Source organism: Neoarius graeffei, chromosome 3 (genome assembly GCF_027579695.1).
Source record: "Neoarius graeffei isolate fNeoGra1 chromosome 3, fNeoGra1.pri, whole genome shotgun sequence".
Taxonomy (NCBI): Eukaryota; Metazoa; Chordata; class Actinopteri; order Siluriformes; family Ariidae; genus Neoarius; species Neoarius graeffei.
This window is the reverse complement of record NC_083571.1, coordinates 16,926,041-16,949,930: the sequence shown is the minus strand read 5'-3', so window position 1 is coordinate 16,949,930 and position 23,890 is coordinate 16,926,041.

Below are 23,890 nucleotides of genomic sequence, written 5' to 3'. Positions count from 1 at the left end.
GATCCGGTCCAGTGGATGGAGCAATGCCAGCGGGCTTTCTCTGAGGTGAAGGCTGCACTGTGCGGGGGCCACTGTTACACTCCCCTGACTTTTCTCTCCCTTTTATGTTCCAGACAGATGCGTCAGACAGAGGGCTGGGGGCTGTTTTGTCCCAGTAGGTGGAGGGGGAGGACCGTCCAGTGCTGTACATCAGCAGAAAGCTGTCGGTAAGCGAGGGGCGCTACAGCACCATCGAAAAGGAGTGCCTCATGGTCAAGTGGGTGGTCCTCGCCCTCCGCTACTACCTGCTGGGACGCCCTTTCACCCTCTGTTCGGACCATGCGCCCCTCCAGTGGCTCCACCACATGAAGGATGCCAACGCGCGGATCACCCGTTGGTATCTGGCACTCCAACCCTTTAACTTTAAGGTGATCCACAGGCCGGGGGCACAGATGGTTGTGGCGGACTTTCTCTCCTGTCGGGGGGGGGGAGTCGGCTGCAGGCCGGAGGGCTGCTCGGCCTGAGTCGGGTGGTGGGGGTATGTGGCAGCGGGGGCGTGGTCAAGCGCCGGTCTGTGACTGGAGGGCGGAGTCAGGGAACGTAAGTGGCAGAATCACTACACCTGATGTCAATTAACCTGTGTTTGTGTGTCTTCCCAGTGCCCGCGCCCTATATAAAGAGAGAGAGAGAGCAGAGGAAGAGGGCTCTCTCCTGAACCAGACGACTTGTGTGTGTGTGTGTGTGTGTGTGCGCATGCAAGAGAGTGAATTTTGCATCTGAAAAGAGCAAAATAAACAAGTTATTGAACTTTATTCTGGCCTGCCATCTTTCTGTGCTCCTCCCCCTTCTACGAACTGCTACACACACACACACACATCCATCATCCGTAGCCGCTTATCCTGTTCTACAGGGTCACAGGCAAGCTGGAGCCTATCTCAGCTGACTATGGGCAAGAGGCAGGGTACACCTTGGACAAGTCGCCAGGTCATTGCAGGGCTGACACAGAGACAAACATCCATTCACACCTACAGTCAATTTAGAGCCACCAGTTAACCTAACCTGCATGTCTTTGGACTGTGGGGGAAACCAGAGCACCCGGAGGAAACCCACACAGACATAGGGAGAACATGCAAACTCCACCAGAAAGGCCCTCGCCAGCTGCTGGGCTCGAACCCAGGACCTTCTTGCTGTGAGGCAACCATGCTAACCAACCACTACACCACCGTGCCTCTCTCGTGTGTGTGTGTGAGGGGAAGGTGTGTAAAAGCAGAGCATGAGCCTGGGGGAGGGAACTGAAGAAATAAAAGAAAGGGAGAGCTCTGTATGAGAGAAGGACACAAGTGTGTATGTGTGTGTGTGAGAGATGCCATGAGATTTTTGTGCCAGATGCTCTGTTTACAGAATGCGTAGAAATGGCGTTGAAAAGCACATGATATTTTGCACCATTTTTGCTGGCTGAACTATCAACAAGTAATCACCTCAGTAGTGCCCCTACAGTTACCATTTTTAACATCATCCATGACTGTGTTGGACTGAGGCTGGTTCTAGAGGACTTGAGACAGGGATTCATTTTAAATGACTACCATGTAGTTACTGTCCAGAACTGGAAATGAGTCAACACTTGAAAGCATCCATTCATTGTACATGTACTGACTGATTTGGAGTCCTGGTCTCCATATTTTCAACACTACACGTTCAGAGGTTAGAAAGAATAAACACACATTTTATGACTGACTGTCTTGTATCAACAACAGTTCTAGCTTTGTTGGTAACATTTTGTAAAGGTCAAAGTTGGTCCCATTTTAGAAAGAGAGTATTGGCAACTAATAATCTGACATAATTGGGACAGTGCCAAAAATGAATTTGGCATGGTGACAACCAATCAGTGAGGCATCAAATTAAATTACTTATTGCTGTTTTGGAAATCCATAGTAAAAGTAGTGTCATTCTGATCCAAAAAATACACTTTAGATTTAACTGAAACATTATGGACATTTTGAAGGCTTTCTACCTGGAAAATGGACCATTTTGGGTTTCATGTCAGATTTACAGTAACTTCCCTTGGTCCAATTTCACTTTGGTTTGTATTTCCTGCATACAGAGGCTTGGTAATGTAATGCAGCAGGTAACTTAAATAACTTAAAATCCATAATCGGAGTTTCGGAATACAGGCACTTATAGATGTAGGCACAGGGGAGACCGGGGCTGAGCAAACTGCAGACATAATTCAAATCAGCGTGCAGGAAGCGAGGTCCGGAAACAAGTGAGGGTCGAGCAATCAGCAAACAGAGCAACATAGAATAAACAATTAGGCGAGGTTGAGATGAAACGCAAATACAGGTCATACACTGAGAGACAGGCGGAAATCAAACGGCTTGGTATGCTAGCAGAGAACACTAAATGATACTTTGCACTTATGTGGCGTGAAAGCTGAGCTTATATAGGCGAGGGGCTGATTTCTGGACAAGATGCAAGTGGCGTGATTATTAATGAAGTGACAGAGGGCGTTGTGACTCTTGGGGTTTGAATGCTCTTCAGAACTCATGTTCTCTGTGCCGTTACTGACAGAACCCCCCCCCCCCGGAGCGAGTGATTTTCTTGGTCACCCTCTTCCTCTAGGTGCAGGCTTGTCTGGGTGTTGGCTGTGGAACTCTTGCATGAGCAGGGGATCTAGTATGTCCTTGGAGCTCACCCAACTTTGCTCTTCTGGGCCGTAGCCCTCCCAATCTACTTGGTACTCCAGGTGACCTTGCCTGTGACGCGAGTTTAAGATCTCCTTTACCTGGAAGATGGGTTCATATATATGAACCCATCTACCTTTACCCGATAGATGGATAAAGTCGGGAGGGGGGGGTATCCATGGCCAGGGCCCCTGGTATGGCAGGCTTTAAACAGGAGATGTGGAATGTGGGTGCCATTCTGCTGTGTGGTGGGAGTTCTAACCTACATGATACTTCATTTATTTTGCATAATACCTTGTATGGGTAATGCAACATGCTTGTTGTTTCTTACACATGTTCAGTTCACTTAGATCCCTTGTGGAGACCCATACCTGATCTCCTGGGGAGTAATCCAGGTTCTTGCCTCTGTGCTTGTGTGCATATTGCGTATACTTGTTATTTACCAGTTCCAACCTTTGGTACAATTTTTCCCACACTTGTTGGCTTCTTTGGAACCAAGTATCAAAATGCTGGTAACTGGGTGGGTGTGTCATCCCATGGAAATGGGGGGCGGGGGGATTTGGTAGCTGAGCATGCACTGGAACGGTGTTAAGTGTGTAGCGGAATGTTTGAGAGGGTTTTGTGCATACTCGGCCCATGGGAGAAATTATGCCCAGTCCTTTTGGTTTCTCATGCAGAAAATGCCTAAAAAGCACCCTACCTCATGATTTGCACGTTCCACCTACCCATTAGATTGTGGGTGATAACTGGATGGGAGACTTACTGATACACCTAATTTGTCCATGAAACTGGCCCGAAGTCAGGAGATGAATTGGAGTCCTGGTCACTAACAATGTCTTCAAGGATACCAAAGTAGCAGAAGATATGGTTGAATAGTAATTTGACCGTTTGAAAAGCTGTTGGGCAGACTTGGTAGTGGGATGAGTCAGAGTGCTTTGGATAATCGATCTATGATTACCATGATGACAGTATTGCCCTGAGAAGGTACTAAATCCATGATGAAATCCATGGCTATGTGTGACCAGGATCTCTGAGGTACTGGGAGAGGGCATAATTTTCCAGCAGGAGGTACCTTGGCACATGTGTAGCACTTACTACAAATATCAAAGTGAGTTGTTGGACCAGAACTAGGTTCGTAGGAGGAGCAGTTAATTGGTTAAAAGAATAATTGACAAGAGAAACACCACAGACCAAAAGTCTCGTTTAAATTGTGCCGGCTTTATCAAAAAGAAATAGAAGCAGTAGAAAAATATTAATTACAAAGTGGTACCTTTAAAGACATTTACGTAGACATAACATACAGCACAGAAAACATTTGCATGAATGCAAAGTGAATTCAAAGATGAATCTGAGTTTTACTCAGTTACTCTTTAAAGTAAAGAAATCATTATGAATTCTTAATCTTCAATTAACTTAAACTTAGTTAGTTCCAGTAGTTTAGTTAGTATCTCAGTTGAGCTCTTATTTTAATCTAGTTTTAGTTGTTATCCAGTTAGTTATTAGTTATTTGATATAACTAGTTATTTTAAGTATCCATCTTTTAAATGTTAATCAACATAGGCCTATTTTAGTTATAATGAAATCAAATGCATTCGGTATTACCCTTCTGTCAATAGATTATTACAACCGAAAACCATTGAGCATCTTACTAAGTCCAATGAGGAAAGTTAACACCAGTAAATGCAATAGCTATCAACCTTACAGTTCAAACCTTCAGAATATGTAACTTAGGATGAAACATAAAACGAATAAACGGTTCAATGTCCATTAAATCAGGTCCTTACTGCTAAACAGTCCTTTAGCAGGTGAAAGGGAGACGTAATCCTTCCACACAACAGCGCGGAGCAGTCCACGCACTGTTCACGCGATCCAGAGGGGAAGCGGGTTAAACTGAAACAGTCTTACCACAGTTGGTGATTGTCTCTCGGCAAGGAAAGGAAAGGCTGGAGCAACCGGCCTCTCCATGCGATGTCCAGTTTCCCCAAAGAGGAGAACGATATTTCTTTCGACGCACAACGCAATTCAATCGTAGCTCCTAGCTCGGGTGGCTCGCCATCTATAATGTCCTTGATCACGCGTTGGATGCATGATCTTCAAAAGTAAACTTTTGGTCCGCGATTCTCGATAATAACTAAAAAAAAAAAGGAAATGTACAACTTAACCACAGTCTATCGGCATAGACAGAATGTTAAATAAAACACTTATAGAAAGAAAATAATCGTCAAATACACTTGGTATCTCTGCCCCTTTCTTTCTTCTCGCTGGAGCTCTACACAAGCGTGACTTCACCTGTTCTTGCTTCCTCGAATCTGCTAAGAATCTTCTGGAAGAGAATGACTATCAGCGCTGTGATTGGCTGATAGATATGGCCTTTCAACTTTTTAAACCAATGATAAAATAAATTACTAAAACCATGAAATACTCGTTTTAATCCTATTTATCTATTTTAGACATTTTTTATATCACTAAAGTAACTTATTTAAATGATGAAATTCTGCTTAATATTTATTCTTATTTATTCAACTATTTATTAACCAAGGCCTATTTTCACCTGGGTTACACATAGTACCTTGGCCTGGGCACACACTGAACACAAAGAGACAAAGTGGTTTATGTCAGAGACCATGTTCTCCCACCAATACTTGTTTCTTATGAGTTGGTATGTGCGATGGCTGCTGGGATGACCAGTTCCCCCGAAGAATGGGTCCAGGTGATGAATCTCCCCCTGATTTCAGGTGGAACATGGAGGAGTCCAGGGGGGCAGTTTCTGGGTGGGTTCTGGGTTTGTGACTGTTGGATCTCCTTGTCAATATCCCAAGTGATTGCCTGTACAAAACACTCTGGCAGTAGTATTGGAGTGGGTTCAGAGCTGTGGGATGAGGAGTTGTGGATTTGGGAGAAGGCATCTGCTTTGGTGTTTCTGAAGCCAGGGTGGTAGGATATTGTGAACTGGAAGCAGATGAAGAATAGGGTCCACCTGGCTTGTCGCGGGTTTAGTCGTTTAGTGGTCTTCAGATACTCTAGGTTCTTGTGGTCAGTAAGGATTGTGAATGGGTGTGTGGCACCCTCCAGCCAGTGTTTCCACTCCTCTAGGGCCAGCTTGATAGCTAGGAGCTCTCGGTTACCATTGTCGTAGTTTCTTTCCACTGGTGTGAGTTTCCTAGAGAAAAAGGCCACTGGGTGCAGCTTGTTCTTCTCCCCAACACATTGTGATAGCACCCCTCCAACTCCAGTTTCAGATGCATCTACTTCTACAATAAATGGTTTGGTGGGGTCTGGATGTTGCAGAATGGGGGTGGAGGTGAAAGCTGCCTTGAGGTTGTTCCTCAGCTGCTGGGCCCCATTTGAGTTGATGCAGTCTGTTCTTCAGCAAGGAGGTTAATGAACCAGTAATGATGCTGAAGCCCTGGATAAAATGCCTGTAGAAATTTGAGAAGCAGAGAAAGTGTTATATCTCCTTAATCGACATGGGAGTGGGCCATGACATGACTGCTGCAACCTTGGTCTGGTCCTGCCGAACTGATTATGTAACCTAAAAATTAGATCTGATTGACATGGAATTCTCATTTCTCTGCTTTGACAAAGAGGTGATTCTCGAGCAGACGAGATAGCATGGACCTGATGTGAACATGATGACTGTCCTTGTCTGGGGAGTAGATCAGGATGTCATTGATGTATGCAATAACGAATGTCCCCAGCATGTCTCTCAATGCGTTGTTTATTAAGCACTGGAAAATACTTGGAGCTGAAGAAAGGCCATATGGCATGACCAAGTACTCAAAATGGCCAGCGGTGGTGCTAAAGGCCATCTTCCTTTCAGCCCCCTCATAAATACATACCAGGTTGTAGGCACTGTGAAGGTCTAGTTTTGAGAAAATATTTGCTGATCTTAGTTGTTCCAAGGCAGATGGTACTAGTGGTAGTGGGTAAGGGTATTTAACACTGATTTGATTCAGTCCTTGGTAGTCAATACAAGGCCAGAGCCCCCCCCCTCTTTTCCGCAAAGAAGAACCCAGCAGATGCAGGAGAGGTAGATGGTCTGATGTAACCTTGCTTAAGTGCCTCTTGTACATATTCCTCCATCACCAATTGTTCCTTTTGGGACAGCAGGTAGATTCTGCTACAAGGTAGAGTCATGCCTGGGAGGAAGTTGATGGCACAGTCGTATGGGTGATGAAGTGGTAGGCCACATGCTTTACCCTTGCTGAAAACTTCCTTCAGATGGAGATACAGTAGCATGTAGGGATGTTGTCCAAGGAATTGGGCATAGGGTTCACAGAAGTAGAGGAAATGTGAGTTGTGGGAATTGTAGACAATTCTGAAGACAGGCAGGAGACCATTGCATAATATCCAATTAAGGAGTCATGGAGTTGAAGCCAGGGGTATCCTAAGGTGATGCTGTGATGGGCTGCTTGGGTGAGGAGCAGGGAAATGTGTTCAGAATGAAGGGCCCCCACCTGGATTTGGAGAGGAGCTGTGTGGGTGGTGATCAGTCCATCTCCAATGGGACCCCCATCGATGGATTTTATTTTGAGTGGTCCCTGTAGGGATTCTGTGTCCAGGTTGAATCTTTGGATGATCGCACAGTTGATAAGATTCCTTTCTGGCCCTGAGTCTATGAGTGCAGAGAGGACATGGGTAGCATCTGGCAGTTTCAAAAGTACAGATAATCTAAGAGATTGAGTCTTAGGGTTAAATACAGGACTCACCAGGCTGGGTGGAATGTGTTCTTGGTGAGCAGGAGCTCCTCTAGGCAGGTGGACTAGGCGGGTGGATTGGGCATTTGGTGATTAGTGGCTGGCTTCACCGCAGTAGAAACATAAGCCCTCTCTCCTTCTTCTTTCTCATTCAGATAGTTGTACCCGCATATGAGACACTGCCATGGGTGTTGACTCACCCGTGACCTGAGCAGGAGAGGTGGATGGTGACATTGACGATCGGTTGGATATTAGATGATCCAAATAAATTGCTAGGTCGATGAGGGCATCAAGGGACAGATGTTTGTCATGGCATGTCATTTTGCTTAATACCTCTGTATTAAGTGGTAGACTCACCACCATGTTTCCATACAGCACATGCCCACTTAAGCGCCTTGCCAGTGAGGCAGATGAGAAACTTGGCAATCTTCTGTTCCTCTGTTACTCCGGAGATCAAAGCAAAGTACAAGGAGCATTGTAGAAGAAAGCCTTTACACTGGGACACTTCACCTGAGAACTATTCTGGCAGAGGAATGAGCTATGTAGAGACATTGGGACATGCAGGATGCAGTGAGAGGGCCTGCGACATGACAGCGGCAAGCTGAGTGGTCCTGGTGTTTAGATCACAAAGCATCTGATGATGTTCTCCCAACAAGCGTCCCTGAGCGTTGAGCGCGGTTTGATTCGAGTCCTCTGCTGCATCCATCGGTAGTGAAATATCCTGTCAGAATGCAGGCACTTATGGATGAAGGTGCAGGGGAGACCAGGGCTGAGCAAACTGCAGGCATAATCTAAATCGGCATGTAGGAAGCGACGCCAGGAAACAAGCGAGGGTCGAGCAATCAGTGAACAGAGCAACGTAGAATGAACAATAAGGCGAGGTCGAGACGAAACGGGAATACAGGTCATACACTGAGAGACAGGTGGAAATCAAACGGCTTGGTATGCTAGCAGAGAACACTAAACGATACTTTGCACTTATGTGGCATGAGAGATGAGCTTATATAGGCGAGGGGCTGATTGCTGAACGAGATGCAGGTGGCATGATTAATAATCAGGTGACAGAGGGCACTGTGATTCTTGGGGTTTGTAGTCTGGACTGTCCATGTTTGAATGCTATTCAGAACTTGTGTTCTCTGCACCATTACTGACACTGAGCATTTGGTATGAAAATCTGGTGGACTGACATATGTAATCCTGGTTGCAAGACAAATTACAAGATTCTGTTAACATACTCATTAATATAAATTTACAGTATGTCACAATGCATCATGGTGCAGGTTACTAAGTGACTTGGACTTCAAAGTATGAGTCCAACTTTGGCTATTTCCACTCCTTCCTTGATCAATTGTAATAAACTTCTTCTGTAAAAATGCTGAATATGAAAACAAGCTCTTTCATTTATGAAGCTCACACTCAACCATTACTGCTATCCCTCATATCTGAAATCGTTAAAAAACATTATTCTTCAATTACATGCCACTGTACTGTAACTGTGCTGGCAATGTCCCCCTGTGACATCAGTGTATCAAAGATTATTAGTACCACTAAACACATCACACATATTTCAACATAAACTGTGTCTCAGGCAGGTGTTTTCCTTTAACTCACACTGTATATAGCAGACCTCCTTCACTCTTACCCACCCAGCATTTTTCAATCTCATTCATACTGCCCTGTTATGCAACTCTATAAACATGCATTGCTGCTTTACTGTACTGTACTGTACATAAAAGCCACTTCTTGATTGCTTTTAATGCGGCAATCCCATTATGTGCCAATCTGCAATCTGGTAATTGGTGCATGGAGACGGCGCTCACTCACAGTGTCGTCTGTTTACATCCTACCTGTGTAAGAGGTGTCTGCATGAGGGCTACTTATATACGCTCATTTAATTGGGTGATTAAATTCAATAACAATACCCAGGAGGGTGTTTTAATGATGAATGTTTGCAAGACCCAGTTGGGTGCCTCAGTGCCCCCTTGTGGATTTGCACTTCCATGAAGGCCATTTTATTCAAAAAATTTCTTAACAAGCATTCCAAGTGGCGTTCAGGCTCAGCATTTAATGTATTATGCTTGTTTTGTGTCAAATTTGTATTTTATCATGTATAGTTAGCTAATTCTCAAGGTTAATTGATTTTGTAGTGTGTAAAAAAAGGCATATTTTATGGAAGGCTTCTATCCATGGTGGTTGTATCTCATTTTAAAGGAAACTCAACCCTGAAATGCATTAAATATGCTGATATTGAAATTGTTGTGATGTGTTTGGTGATTATTGTGCTGATTTGTTGATTGGTGATATATTTTTGTTATTCTTCTAAAAGGTTGTGTGTGGCACTGATATCACAGGTTGACATTGCTAGCACACACAGAAAAAATAACAATCTCAAATATATAGTGTAACAGCTTTTTCTGAAGACGTAGTGGAGACATTGATGCAAACATTAGACTCAAGTTAATTTTTTAAGAACTTACGATACAAGTTATTCAGGGTGGATTTTTTTTTTCTTTGAAGCCTGGTTACATCTAAACAGTAAAATGGACAAAACTGCAATTAAAGGTTTTATTCAGACTCCATTTAAAGACACCAACACACATTAAATTAGCATTGAATTTAACATGTAATTAAAAAAAACCCTAAAAATAATAAATATGACAGTGAAAACTACAGTGCCCTCCAAAGGTATTGGAACAGCAAGGCCAATTCTTTAGTTTTTGCTCTCATATACTAAACATGAGAGATGAGAATTTCAGCTTTAATTTCCTGATACTTACATCTCGATGTGTTAAACAAATTAGAATCTTTTGTTTGAACCCACCCATTCTTCAGGTGATCAAAAAATATTGGAACATGCAACTGACAGGTGTTTCTTGTTGCCCAACAACCCCTTTGGACTGATATTTTGCACAATTAATACACGAAATGTATCCTAAATGTTTACTCTTTGTTTGAGCCCTGGGTTTCACTTGTGAAGACTGCATTTGTTGTTAAAAAGGATAAACCAATATGAAGACCAGAGAGCTGCCTATGGGAGTAAAGCAAGCCATTTTATTACTGGCATTTAGTAGACACTTTTATCCAGAGATACATACAGCATACCCAGAACAGCCTGGGGTTCAGTGCCAGTGCAGAAATGGCTCAAGGGTATTTCAGCTGGTTCAGGGAATTGAACTGGCAACTTTTTGGGCCCAAGGCTGCTTCTCTAACCATTAGGCCATGGCTTCCCTACAGTTTAAGGCTGAGAAGAGAGGGTAAATCAATCAGAGCCATTGGACATATCCAGTACAACAATTTAGAATGTCCTGAAAAAGAAAGAAACCACTGGTGGACAGAAACATTGAGATAGCTTTGAAGAAAACCCCCAAAACAACAGGCAGTGACATCATCAACAGCATCCACAGAGTAGAGGTGAAGGCATCACAATCCACCATTCAAAAAAGACAGTGAAAGCAGAAATATAGAGGCCATACCACAAGACGCAACCCACTCATCAGCAGCGTTTCAACTCACAAAGAAATTCAGAAATGAGCCACAAAAGTTCTGTAACCAAGAGTAACCTCTACTGAAGTGATGGACTATTCACTTATGACCCAAAACATACAAGTTCATTGGTCATGCACAGTAAAGCTAATATCATGGCTTGGGCTGACATCGCTGCTCCTGGAATGGGTTCACTATATCAAATCAAATCAAGTTCATTTGTATAGCGCTTTTAACAATAAACATTGTTGCAAAGCAGCTTTACAGAATTTGAATGACTTAAAACATGAGCTAATTTTATTCCTAATCTATCCCCAATGAGCAAGCCTGTGGCGACGGTGGCAAGGAAAAACTCCCTCAGACGACATGAGGAAGAAACCTCGAGAGGAACCAGACTCAAAAGGGAACCCATCCTCATTTGGGCACTAATCATCATTGACGATATAATTTATGATTGTTTCTGTAGACTTCTGAATTCATTCTGCTCCTACATTCTGTCTGCCAATTTACAGAGAAATGCATCCAGTGTAACTTGGGATGAACTTTATTGTGACCCAAAAGATACTGCCAACACAACAAAGGACTTCATTTGGGGAAAAAAAATCTCAATCACCAGACCTTCACCCAATTGAGCATGCATGTCACCTCCTGAAGGAAGAAACCTCCCAAAAATAAATAGCAACTGAAATAAGCTGCAGTAAAAGCCTGGAAAAGCATCACAAAGGGAGAATGCAACAGTTTGGTAATGCCAGTTGGTCATCCAACTGCTAAACTTTCACATTGCTATCACATTGCTAAACTGCCTAAATGACTTCTTTGGACGCTTTGAAACACAAAACAACACACCAGCACAGAAGACCACTCCTCCCCCAGATGAACAGGCCGTATGTCTGGCTTCAGCCAGCCCACGCTGGAGAAGACCCTCTCCAGGATCAACCCACGTAAGGCAGCTGGACCAGACAATATACCTGGTCATGTTTTGAAGGACTTGGCCATGGAGCTCAAGGATGTCCTTGCTGGCATCTTTAACATCTCCCTGAACCAAGCTGTTGTCCCCATGTGTTTCAAAACTACAACTATAATACCAGTGCCAAAGAAGCCCCTCCCATCTAGCTATAATGACTATCGGCCCATAGCACTGACTTCCATCATCATGAAGTGCTTTGAGCGACTGGTCATGCAGAACATCAAGTCCATCCTCCCTCCCTCTCATGACCCATTCCAGTTTGCATATAGGTCAAACAGGTCCATAGGGGACGCTATCTCCACCGCTCTCCACCCAGCCCTCACTCACCTGAACTCAAAGAACACCTTTGTGCGAATGCTGCTCTTGGATTACAGTTCAGCATTCAACACAATCATTCCCCAGCAGCTAATACAAAAACTTAGACATTTGGGACTCAACACCTCTCTTTGTAACTGGGTGCTGGACTTTCTTACAGGGAGGCCACAGAATGTTTGGGTCGGCAGTAACACCTCCAGGACCAGCATGCTGAGCACAGGGGCCCCACAAGGGTGTGTGCTCTTCACCCTGCTGACCCATGACTGTGTACCAATCTACAGTACCAACCACATCATCAAGTTTGCAGATGACACGACTGTGGTGGGCCTCATCACTAACAAGGATGAAGCCAACTACAGGAATGAGGTGAGCCAACTGATCCAGTGGAGTAAAGACAACAATCTCTTCCTGAATGTGGAGAAGACCAAAGAGATTGTAGTCAACTTCAGGAGAGGTCACTCACAGCATCCCCCACTGACCATCGATGGTGCTGCAGTGGAGAGGGTGAGCAGGGCCAAATTCCTAGGGGTGCGCATTTCTGAGGACCTCTCCTGGTCCAACAACACTGCATTGCTGGCCAAGAAGGCTCAAACTCACCTCTACTTCCTCCGCAAACTGAGGAGTGCACAAGTCCCACCCCCCATCATGTGCTCATTCTGCAGGGGCACCATTGAGAGTGTCCTCGCTGGCTGCATCACTGCGTGATACAGAAGCTGCAGTGCCTCCTGCTGGAAGACTCTGCAAAGCATAGTGAACACAGCCAGCAAGATCATTGGTACCCCTCAGCCCTCCCTTATGGACATCTATCACTCCTGTCTCATCCGCAGAGCCATTGGCATCACTGGTGACACCTCCCACCTTTCACACTCACTCTTCAACCTCCTGCCCTCAGGGAAAAGGTACCGGGGCCTCTGGGCCCACTCCACAAGACTGCTGAACAGCTTCATCCACCAGGCTGTCAGGATGCTGAACTCTGTTCACTACCTACCCCCTACCCCTGGTCTGTAACACATTCATTCACACAAGAAACTATCTCATCCATTTGCACATCACACTACAAACATTTGCATTACTGCTGTATCTGCTGCTATTGTTCATTTGCACTACTGTTCATATACACCTCATAAGCTGCTCTTCTAAGCACCTTCTCCGTTAGATATTGTACTGTATTTGTACTACTGCTATTTTGTATATTGTTTGATTTTAGAGTGTATTTTTATCTATATTATCTATATTTATAAATATTTATATATATATGTTTTTCTTAAAATGTTTTTTTTTGTTTGCAATCTTTATCTCTTTTGACAAGTAAGGTGAGAGAGAAACGACATTTCGATTCTCCTGTATGTCCTGGATATATAGTGAATTGACAATAAAAAAAATCTTTGAATCTTTGACTCCAGGTTGATGTGGTTATTGCATGCAAGGCATATGCAATCGAATATTAAGTGGTATTTACTTAAAGACTATCTGTTTCAATACTTTTGCTCACCAAAATTTTGGGCAGTCTGCCACAAAAGGTGCTATGCGCTTTTAACACGTCATGGCTTGCCTTCATGAACAAAGATTATGAAGGAGGCTGCTCATGTCTACTGCAGGTATGCTGGTACCTGACAGGTACCAGCATGTGGGACAGGCAGGTCCGTCCACAGCGGCTGCAAGGGAAAACGGTCTGTTCCGAGTTTGGTGCTGTCATGTCTTTCTTCTCCTTTTATCCTCAAGGCTAGCCTTGTGGGAGTTCTCAAAGGAGGAGACAGCCTGGTGGGCAATGTGTCACCAGGCCTTGCGGTCAGCAGCTAGGTCAGATCACTGGCGGTGGTCAATGTGGCAGGCAGCAAGGGATTTTATGAGAGAGTCTTTGTATTTCTTTTTCGGTGCCCCTCTGTCACAGTGACCATTGGAAAGTTCTCCGTACAGCACAATCTTAGGCAGGCGGTGATCCTTCATCCTGGAGATGTGCCCTGTCAAGCGTTGTTGCATCCTCAGTGGCATGACCTCAATGCTGGTGGCCTCTGCTTGCTGGAGGACCTCAACGTTGGTGATGAAATCACTTCAGTGTCTGTTGAGGATAGTGCGGAGGCAGCACTGATGGAAGCACTCTAGGAGATGCAGGTGATGTCGATAGGTGACCCAAGACTCAGATCCATACAAGAGGGTGGTCAATACAATGACTATACACACTGACTTTTGTGCTCTTCAAGTGCTTGTTGTTCCAAACTCTTTTGTACAGTCTGCCAAACATGCTGTTTGTCTTGGCTAGTCTGCTATCAATCTCCTTGTTGATTTTGGTGTCTGAAGAAATGGTGCACCCCAGTAGGTGAACTGATGGACCATCTTTAGCGCTGTCTCACCAATGGTGATATGTGGAGGGTGGTATTCTTCCCGAGGTGCAGGGATGGAGAACTTCTGTCTTCTTCAAGCTAACTTCCAGGCCGAAGAGCTGAACAGCCTCTGCAAACCAGAACATAATATGCTGAAGGGCTGCCTCCATCTGAGCAACAAGGGCAGTGTCATCAGTGAAAAGTAGCTCATGGATAAGTTGCTCCATTGTCTTGGTGTGGGCCTGTAATCATCTCAGGTTGAACAGGCTTCCAACACTATGGTAATGGATGTAGACACCATCCTCATAGTCAAGATTATCAGTGGCCTGCTGGAGCATTATGCTGAAAAAGATGGTGAAAAGTGTTGGCATGAGAACGCAGCCCTGCTTGACACCATTGCCAATTAGGAATGGCTCTGAAAGGTCATTGCTGTGTATGACCTGGCCATGCTGATCTTCATGCAGCTGGATGAACATTTTGAGAAACTTTGGGGGACATCCTAGGCTTTCCATGATTAGCCACAGACTGTTCCTGGCCACAGTGTCAAATGCTTTCATAAGATCAATGAACATCATGTACAGACCCTTGTTCTGCCCCTACATTTCTCTTGGAGCTGCCTGAGAACAAAAAACATGTCAGTCGTACCCCGGTTGGCTCTAAAGCCGCACTGGCTCTCAGAGAGCTGTGTTTCCGCAATGGGTCTGTTCAGAAGAACTCTTGCCAGGATTTTTCCTGTGATAGAGAACAGGGTAGTTGGAGCAGTCAGACTTTTCCTCTTTGTTCTTGTAGAGGGTGATGATAACTGCATTGCTGAGGTCCTGTGGTAGTTTTCCTTTCTCTCAGCAACAGACAAAGAGCTCATGAAGTTTGGTGTGTAATGCTGAGCCCCCATGCTTCCAGATCTCTGATGGAATGCTATCAACTCCTGATGCCTTGCCACACTTTAGCTGCTCTATGGCCTTGACTGTATCTTCTAAGGTTGGAATCTCGTCCAGCTCAGCTATCACTGGTTGTTGAGGAATGCAAAGAATTGCTGAGTCTGCGACCATGCAGTTGGTGCTGAAGAGAGCCTGAAAATGTTCTGACCAGCGCTTCAGGATCGATGTCTTGTCTATGAGGAATGCCTGGCTGTCCACACTGCGCAAGGGACTCTGGACCTGGTGTGAAGGGCTGTACACTGCCTTCAGGGCTTCATAAAACCCCCTGTAGTCACCAGTGTCTGTGCAAAGCTGAGTTTTCTCTGTGAGCTTGCTCCACCACTCGTTCTGGATGACTTGAATCTTGCACTGGAGGTTGCTGCATGCCAGACAGAAGGTTGCTTTTTTTCAGAGGACAGGATGGCTGAGAGGGTGGCACGGTGGTGTCGTGGTTAGTGCTGTCACCTCACAGCAAGAAGGTCTGGGTTCAATCCCCGTGGCCAGTGAGGGCCTTTCTGTGTGGAGTTTGCATGTTCTTCCCGTGCGGGTTTCCTCCGGGTGCTCTGGTTTCCCCCACAGTCCAAAGACAGGTTAGGTGACTGTTAACTGGTGTTAACTGGTGACTCTAAATTGACTGTAGGTGTGAATGGTTGTCTGTGTCTATGTGTCAGCCCTGTGATGACCTGGCAACTTGTCCAGGGTGTACCCCGCCTTTCGCCTGTAGTCAGCTGGGATAGGCTCCAGCTTGCCTGTGACCCTGTAGAACAGGATAAAGTGGCTAGAGATAATGAGATGAGGATGGCTGAGCAAGATTAGCTTGGTGGATGGATCTCTTCTTCACCAGCAATTCTTAGATCTCCTGGTTGTTTTCCTCAAACCAGCCTCTGTTCTTCTTTGTAGAGACGGTGACACCGAGGTCCTCGGGTCATATCAGACTATCCTTGTCCTAGCCTCTGGCATAAAACCCTACCCCAGAGGCACAGGGGTTAGACCCATTTATACTGCTGGGTACTTGGTCTCACCCATAGCAATCTTAGTGAGAAACAGGGGCACCATGTGCAGGTGTTGCCATGGATACAGTAATGTAGGAGAGGCCATTTGCAATGACCTCCTACCTGGCAAGCCAGACAGGGGCCTCATGGTGACCACTAGACCTGGAAAGGAGAGGCAATATGCTTACACTTTTCTTTAGTGAGCGGGACATTGTGGCACCAGACCTCACAAACCCCCAAATGTAACATACAGTGGGGTAAAAAAGTATTTAGTCAGCCACCAATTGTGCAAGTTCTCCCACTTAAAAAGATGAGAGAGGCCTGTAATTTTCATCATAGGTACACTTCAACTATGAGAGACAGAATGGGGGGAAGAATCCAGGAAATCACATTGTAGGATTTTTAATGAATTAATTGGTAAATTCCTCAGTAAAATAAGTATTTGGTCACCTACAAACAAGCAAGATTTCTGGCTCTCACAGACCTGTAACTTCTTCTTTAAGAGGCTCCTCTGTCCTCCACTCGTTACCTGTATTAATGGCACCTGTTTGAACTCATTATCAGTATAAAAGACACCTGTCCACAACCTCAAACAGTCACACTCCAAACTCCACTATGGCCAAGACCAAAGAGCTGTCAAAGGACACCAGAAACAAAATTGTAGACCTGCACCAGGCTGGGAAGACTGAATCTGCAATAGGTAAGCAGCTTGGTGTGAAGAAATCAACTGTGGCAGCAATTATTAGAAAATGGAAGACATACAAGACCACTGATAATCTCCCTCGATCTGGGGCTCCACACAAGATCTCACCCCGTGGGGTCAAAATGATCACAAGAGCAGTGAGCAAAAATCCCAGAACCACATGGGGGGACCTAGTGAATGAGTTGCAGAGAGCTGGGACCAAAGTAACAAAGGCTACCATCAGTAACACACTACGCCGCCAGGGACTCAAATCCTGCAGTGCCAGACATGTCCCCTGCTTAAGCCAGTACATGTCCAGGCCCGTCTGAAGTTTGCTAGACAGCATTTGGATGATCCAGAAGAGGATTGGGAGAATGTCATATGGTCAGATGAAACCAAAATAGAACTTTTTGATAAAAACTCAACTTGTCATGTTTGGAGGAGAAAGAATGCTGAGTTGCATCCAAAGAACACCATACCTACTGTGAAGCATGGGGGTGGAAACATCATGCTTTGGGGCTGTTTTTCTACAAAGGGACCAGGACGACTGATCCATGTAAAGGAAAGAATGAATGGGGCCATGTATCGTGAGATTTTGAGTGAAAACCTCCTTCCATCAGCAAGGGCATTGAAGATGAAACGTGGCTGGGTCTTTCAGCATGACAATGATCCCAAACACACTGCCCGGGCAACGAAGGAGTGGCTTCGTAAGAAGCATTTCAAGGTCCTGGAGTGGCCTAGCCAGTCTCCAGATCTCAACCCCATAGAAAATCTTTGGAGGGAGTTGAAAGTCCGTGTTGCCCAGCGACAGCCCCAAAACATCACTGCTCTAGAGGAGATCTGCATGGAGGAATGGGCCAAAATACCAGCAACAGTGTGTGAAAACCTTGTGAAGACTTACAGAAAATGTTTGACCTCTGTCATTGCCAACAAAGGGTATATAACAAAGTATTGAGATGAACTTTTGCTATTGACCAAATACTTATTTTCCACCATAATTTGCAAATAAATTCTTTAAAAATCAGACAATGTGATTTTCTGGATTTTTATTTCTCATTTTGTCTCTCATAGTTGAGGTATACCTATGATGAAAATTACAGGCCTCTCTCATCTTTTTAAGTGGGAGAACTTGCACAATTGGTGACCGACTAAATACTTTTTTGCCCCACTGTATGTGCATGTTGTGTAAATACCATGAAAGTCTGATCTATCATCTCATATTCATCTTTTGATCTGAAACCTAAATGTCTTCAAGGTATAGCTAAAACAAAATAATTGGCTTTGCCATTCAATACTTTTGGAGGTGACTATGTCTATCTTCATACCTTTCTTTTTTCATAGCTTACAGCCAGTTTTATGGTCATTTTTGTTAAACTGGCTCCATATCTACCTAACATGATCTGTGTAGAGCCAAGGCAAGTTTAAAAATTTAATTTAAAAAATATCAAATCAAATCAAGTTTATTTGTACAGCGCTTTTAACAATAAACATTGTTGCAAAGCAGCTTTACAGAATTTGAACGACTTAAAACATGAGCTAATTTTATCCCTAATCTATCCCCAAGGAGCAAGCCTGTGGCGACGGTGGCAAGGAAAAACTCCCTCAGACGACATGAGGAAGAAACCTCGAGAGGAACCAGACTCAAAAGGAAACCCATCCTCATTTGGGCAACAACAGACAGCCTGACTATAATATTAACAGTTTTAACAGATATAACCCTCAACTGTCCTCATGGGGCCGTCCTTCACAGGAGTGGGGCGATAAAACTCCGACCAGACACAGGGCACCAGGATGGATCAAGCAGGTCCGAGGGGCAGAAGAGGCCAGCATCTCAATCCCAGGATCAACATGTAACTCAGAGGGACAGATGGGGGGGGGGAGAGAGAGAAAGAAAACACGTTGTTAGGTATGCCCTAAAAATGACAAGTATTAAATCTGTGTGGTAGGCTTGCAGAGACGAGAGTCTTTACATCAGGCATAACACACAATGGCATGTTAATATGGTAAAAAATATATCATGACTGCTCTGGCTGGATGCTTGATTGGGTGATGGGAGCACACTCCTCAGCAATGATGAGATGCAGATGGGACCCTTAGGGCTGGCCAAGACAATTCAGTTACATTTCACCGGGTCTGGGACATGCGACAGAATGTCTGACGGCTGATTCCCTGCAGGCTACGATAGCCAGTCGAGGTCCCCACCGTCTCCACCAAAAGATTTCCTGTTGACTCCATGTAACTCTGAGGGACAGATTTGGGGTGGAGGGGAGGGAAAGAAAACACAGGTGGTTAGGTATGCCCAATGTCACCTGAATAAGTAGGAACAGTATACATATTGCACCGAGTACAAGCAGGGACTCCGGCAACTAACTATGACAGCATAACTAAAAGGAGAGAGCCAGAAGGTAACACAGGCATGAGGGAGCCCTGGGACATAAAGCAGCCAGCCACTACACCGTCAACAAACTCGAGTGAGCAAGCGAGTGGGGACTGACAGCATCCATACATCCCAGTTTACCAAAACACTCTATGTCTGAGGACCCTCCAGATCTACTCCTTTACCTCATAAACACCATTAACAAAAGGCTTGACTAAACAGATATGTTTTCAGCCTAGACTTAAATGCTGAGACTGTGCCCGATTCCCGAACATTACTTGGAAGGCTGTTCCATAACAGTGGGGCTTTGTAAGAAAAGGCTCTGCCCCCTGATGTAGCCTTCACTATACGAGGTACCAGCAGATAGCCTGCACCTTTAGATCTAAGTAGGCGTGGCGGGTCATAGAGGAGCAGAAGTTCACTCAGGTACTGTGGTGCGAGACCATTTAGTGCTTTAAAGGTCAATAGTAGTATTTTATAATCAATACGAAATTTGATTGGGAGCCAATGCAGTGTGGATAAGACAGGCGTGATGTGGTCATATTTTCTAGTTCTAGTAAGGACTCTTGCTGCTGCATTTTGAACTAACTGGAGCTTGTTTATGCACTTATTGGAACATCCAGACAGTAAGGCATTACAATAATCCAACCTGGAGGTAACGAAAGCATGGACTAGTTTTTCTGCATCATGCAATGACATTAAATTTCTTATCTTTGCAGTATTTCTGAGATGAAAGAAAGCTATCTGGGTGATGTTATCAATGTGAGTTTCGAATGAAAGACTGGGGTCAATAATCACTCCGAGGTCTTTTACTGCTGTACGTGAAGAAACAGAAAGGCCATCCAGAGTTACTGTGTAATCAGAAAACTTACTTCTAGCTGTATGTGGTCCTAGCACAAGTACTTCAGTCTTGTCAGAGTTAAGCAGAAGGAAATTAATAAGCATCCAGTGTCTAATGTCCTTCACACATTCCTCAATTCTATTAAGCTGGTGTCTCTCATCAGGTTTTGCAGAGACATACAACTGTGTGTCATCAGCATAACACTGGAAACTAATACAATGTTTACGAATAATATCACCCAGAGGTAACATATATAGAGAAAAAAGCAGTGGACCCAAGACAGAACCTTGTGGAACACCAAACTTTACCTCGGTACGTCTAGAAATATCACCATTTATATCAACATACTGATAACGATCAGTTAGATAAGACCTGAGCCAGGAGAGGGCCATTCCCTTAACTCCCACAACATTTTCTAGTCTATCCAGAAGAATGGAATGATCAATGGTATCAAATGCTGCTATCAGTACTAAATATATGTATGTAGTAGTCTCCAAGCTGTAGAACATGTGACGTGTCCATGATGCCCAGGCAAATTTTAATTCAAATCAATAAGCAGAACATAGTTTTAATTTTTCTGAGCCATTTATGGCTTTAATCTACATTATTGGACTTAAAATTCTTAAGGGCAAACCACTGGAGATAATCAGAGATGATCAGTGCTGCAACCAACAATGACCACACAGCTCCTCTTGTAAAGCCTTGTTTTAAATTTCCAACCTATTTTAGCAATCAGATGCTAAACATTCTGCCATGTGCTAAGACTTGACTGTTAGTGAAAAAGGGAAACAGCAGTTTGTACATGGTGATATTATTTATTTCATGTTTATTCTGTGTACTGTTGTATTTATTCCTCACTGACCCTGACTCATGCTCAATCACAAAGTTTGGCCTATGATGAGCATGCATGTCCCACCAGAACAGTTGCTGAATAGCCAGAGGTTTTTTTTTCTTTCTTTCTTTTTTTTCCCTGTTTTGTATTAAGGACTTCAGTGTGATGGAGTACTTGTGATTTAGCCAGCAGGACCCTGAGACTTTTTGGTTGAATTCCCAGTTGGGCTTTTATTAATGTTGCTGTGGTTTTTGAGGGAGGGATTTTTGTGAGCAAACCTGAGCTACAGCTGTGAGTGGATGGAGAAAAAAAAAAGTAAAAGCACACTAGGCTGTAATTATCCCACCACAACTGACAATGTTTGTTCAAAAAAAAAGTGACCTTGTCATTCAATATTGCAATATCATTGTAAATAAAAATGGGGGGGGAAGAGAACTTTTCACCTGATCTTCAGGAAATTTGGATGATGGAACTTCCTGTTGAACATGTAATTTGGATAATGCTGCAAATTTTTCAGAGGGGTGATTGTGTTCATGTAACAGGGTTCAGTGAATGTTGAGGAACTTATATATATATATATGTATGTATGTGCGTGTGTGTGTGTGTGTGTGTGTGTGTGTGTGTGTATACATTGTTCATAACCTATAATGAATGCCATGGTTCCACACGCAAGAGTTTGCAAGGACATGATCCAAGCGATGAAGTGTATATACACCTACAGGGTGACAACAAAACACAACAAGCTTCGTTATTGACAGCAATTAGGAGCATGGACAAGACAAGATTGAACTGAAGAAGAAAAAAATATATAAGCTTCCAAAATGGGTTATATTTGGAGCTTTAATTATAGGGCTCTGGATAGCAGCTATAAATATTACACTAGAAGGATAAAACATAAGACAGTATAGACAGTGTAAGTTAGGGTGAAACAAAGTGCTTGACAGAGATTGTGTTAACTATAATTATAAAGAATTAAATACAATAAAGGGAAACCAAGAAAAAGCTAAATTCTGATGGAAAACATTTCATCTACTTTTTTGGTTGGTCAACTTACTACACTCTTAGAAACGGAGTTAGGCTCCATCTAGGCCTCTGTTTGTTGTTTTATTTCATCTCTATGGCACAACTCTTAGAGGTTCTAAGTTCAACAGATGTACCAAACCTTCCAAATAACTTGCTCAGAATGCTAGAAATACTAACCATACAAAAAAGCATTTTTATGAGATAATATGGCCCTAAGACAGTGGCATAGACAAAAAAAAAAGAAGAAGAAAGATGTTAATTAAAATTGTTCAATGATATGTACAATTAAACTGAAAAGCTCTTGTACATTTTGGGCGGAGTTCAGACAACAGTAGAAGTGGTGAAAGTGGTCAGAATTTGTCATGATGTACTGTCATTGAATGTTGCCAAATCAAAGTTAACAGACACACACACACACACACACACACACACATATATATATATATATATATATCTCATCTCATCTCATTATCTCTAGCCGCTTTATCCTTCTACAGGGTCGCAGGCAAGCTGGAGCCTATCCCAGCTGACTACGGGCGAAAGGCGGGGTACACCCTGGACAAGTCGCCAGGTCATCACAGGGCTGACACATAGACACAGACAACCATTCACACTCACATTCACACCTACGGTCAATTTAGAGTCACCAGTTAACCTAACCTGCATGTCTTTGGACTGTGGGGGAAACCGGAGCACCCGGAGGAAACCCACGCGGACACGGGGAGAACATGCAAACTCCACACAGAAAGGCCCTCGCCAGCCCCGGGGCTCGAACCCAGGACCTTCTTGCTGTGAGGCGACAGCGCTAACCACTACGCCACCGTGCCGCCTCTCTCTCTCTCTCTCTCTCTATATATATATATATAATTTTTTTAATGCCACTCAAAATAATTACCATATGACATACATTTTACCTTAAAAAAACAGATCTGTTTCTCCTCCTGCAGTAAACCTCCAGGACTTCATCTTCTGTTACCTCAATATCACTATACTCAGACTATAGCTAGCTGGCTAGTAGATTTCAAAGAGAAACAGATAAAACTGAGAATCCATCCATCCATTTTCTAAACTGCTCATAAATCAGGGTCACAGGTGAAGCTAGCGCCAATCCCTGCTGACTTCAGGCCAGAGGCAGGGTACACCCCGGGCAGACTGCCAATCTATTGCAGGGCTAACACAGAGACAAACAATCATTCACACTCACATTCACACCTGTGGGCAATTTAGAGTAGCCAGTTAACCTAATCTTCATGTCTTTGGATTGCAGGAGGATACCCACACGGGCCCAAGGAAAACACACAAACTCCACATATACCCCTTTTCCACCAAATCAATTCTAGGGCTGGTTCGGGGCCAGTGCTGGTGCTGGTTCACAACTCATTCAACTTGCGAGCCAGCTGAGAACCAGTTTGCTTTTCCATAGCTCGCGGTGCTAAAGGAAGACACGTCATTACGTCGCTGTATACATCAGTTACGTCGCTGTATACATCATTACATTGCTGTATGGATCAGTTACGTCACTACGTTTGCATAAACCTTGGCGCGAATATCGAAGCAAAAACAACACGGAAGAAGCAGCAGCAACAACAACAGCAATAATAATAATAATGGATGACTTCGCGTTTGTACAGCTGCTGCTTCTCGTCGCTTAAAAATGGTGATCTTTCGCGGTCTTGTTATTGTTGTTGGTCTTAACAACTCCGCCCCCCCGCTGACGTAAGTGGTTCTTTCCTCTGGCCCAGCAAAGAGTTGGTGCTAGCCTGGAACCGTTTTTTCTGGCCCC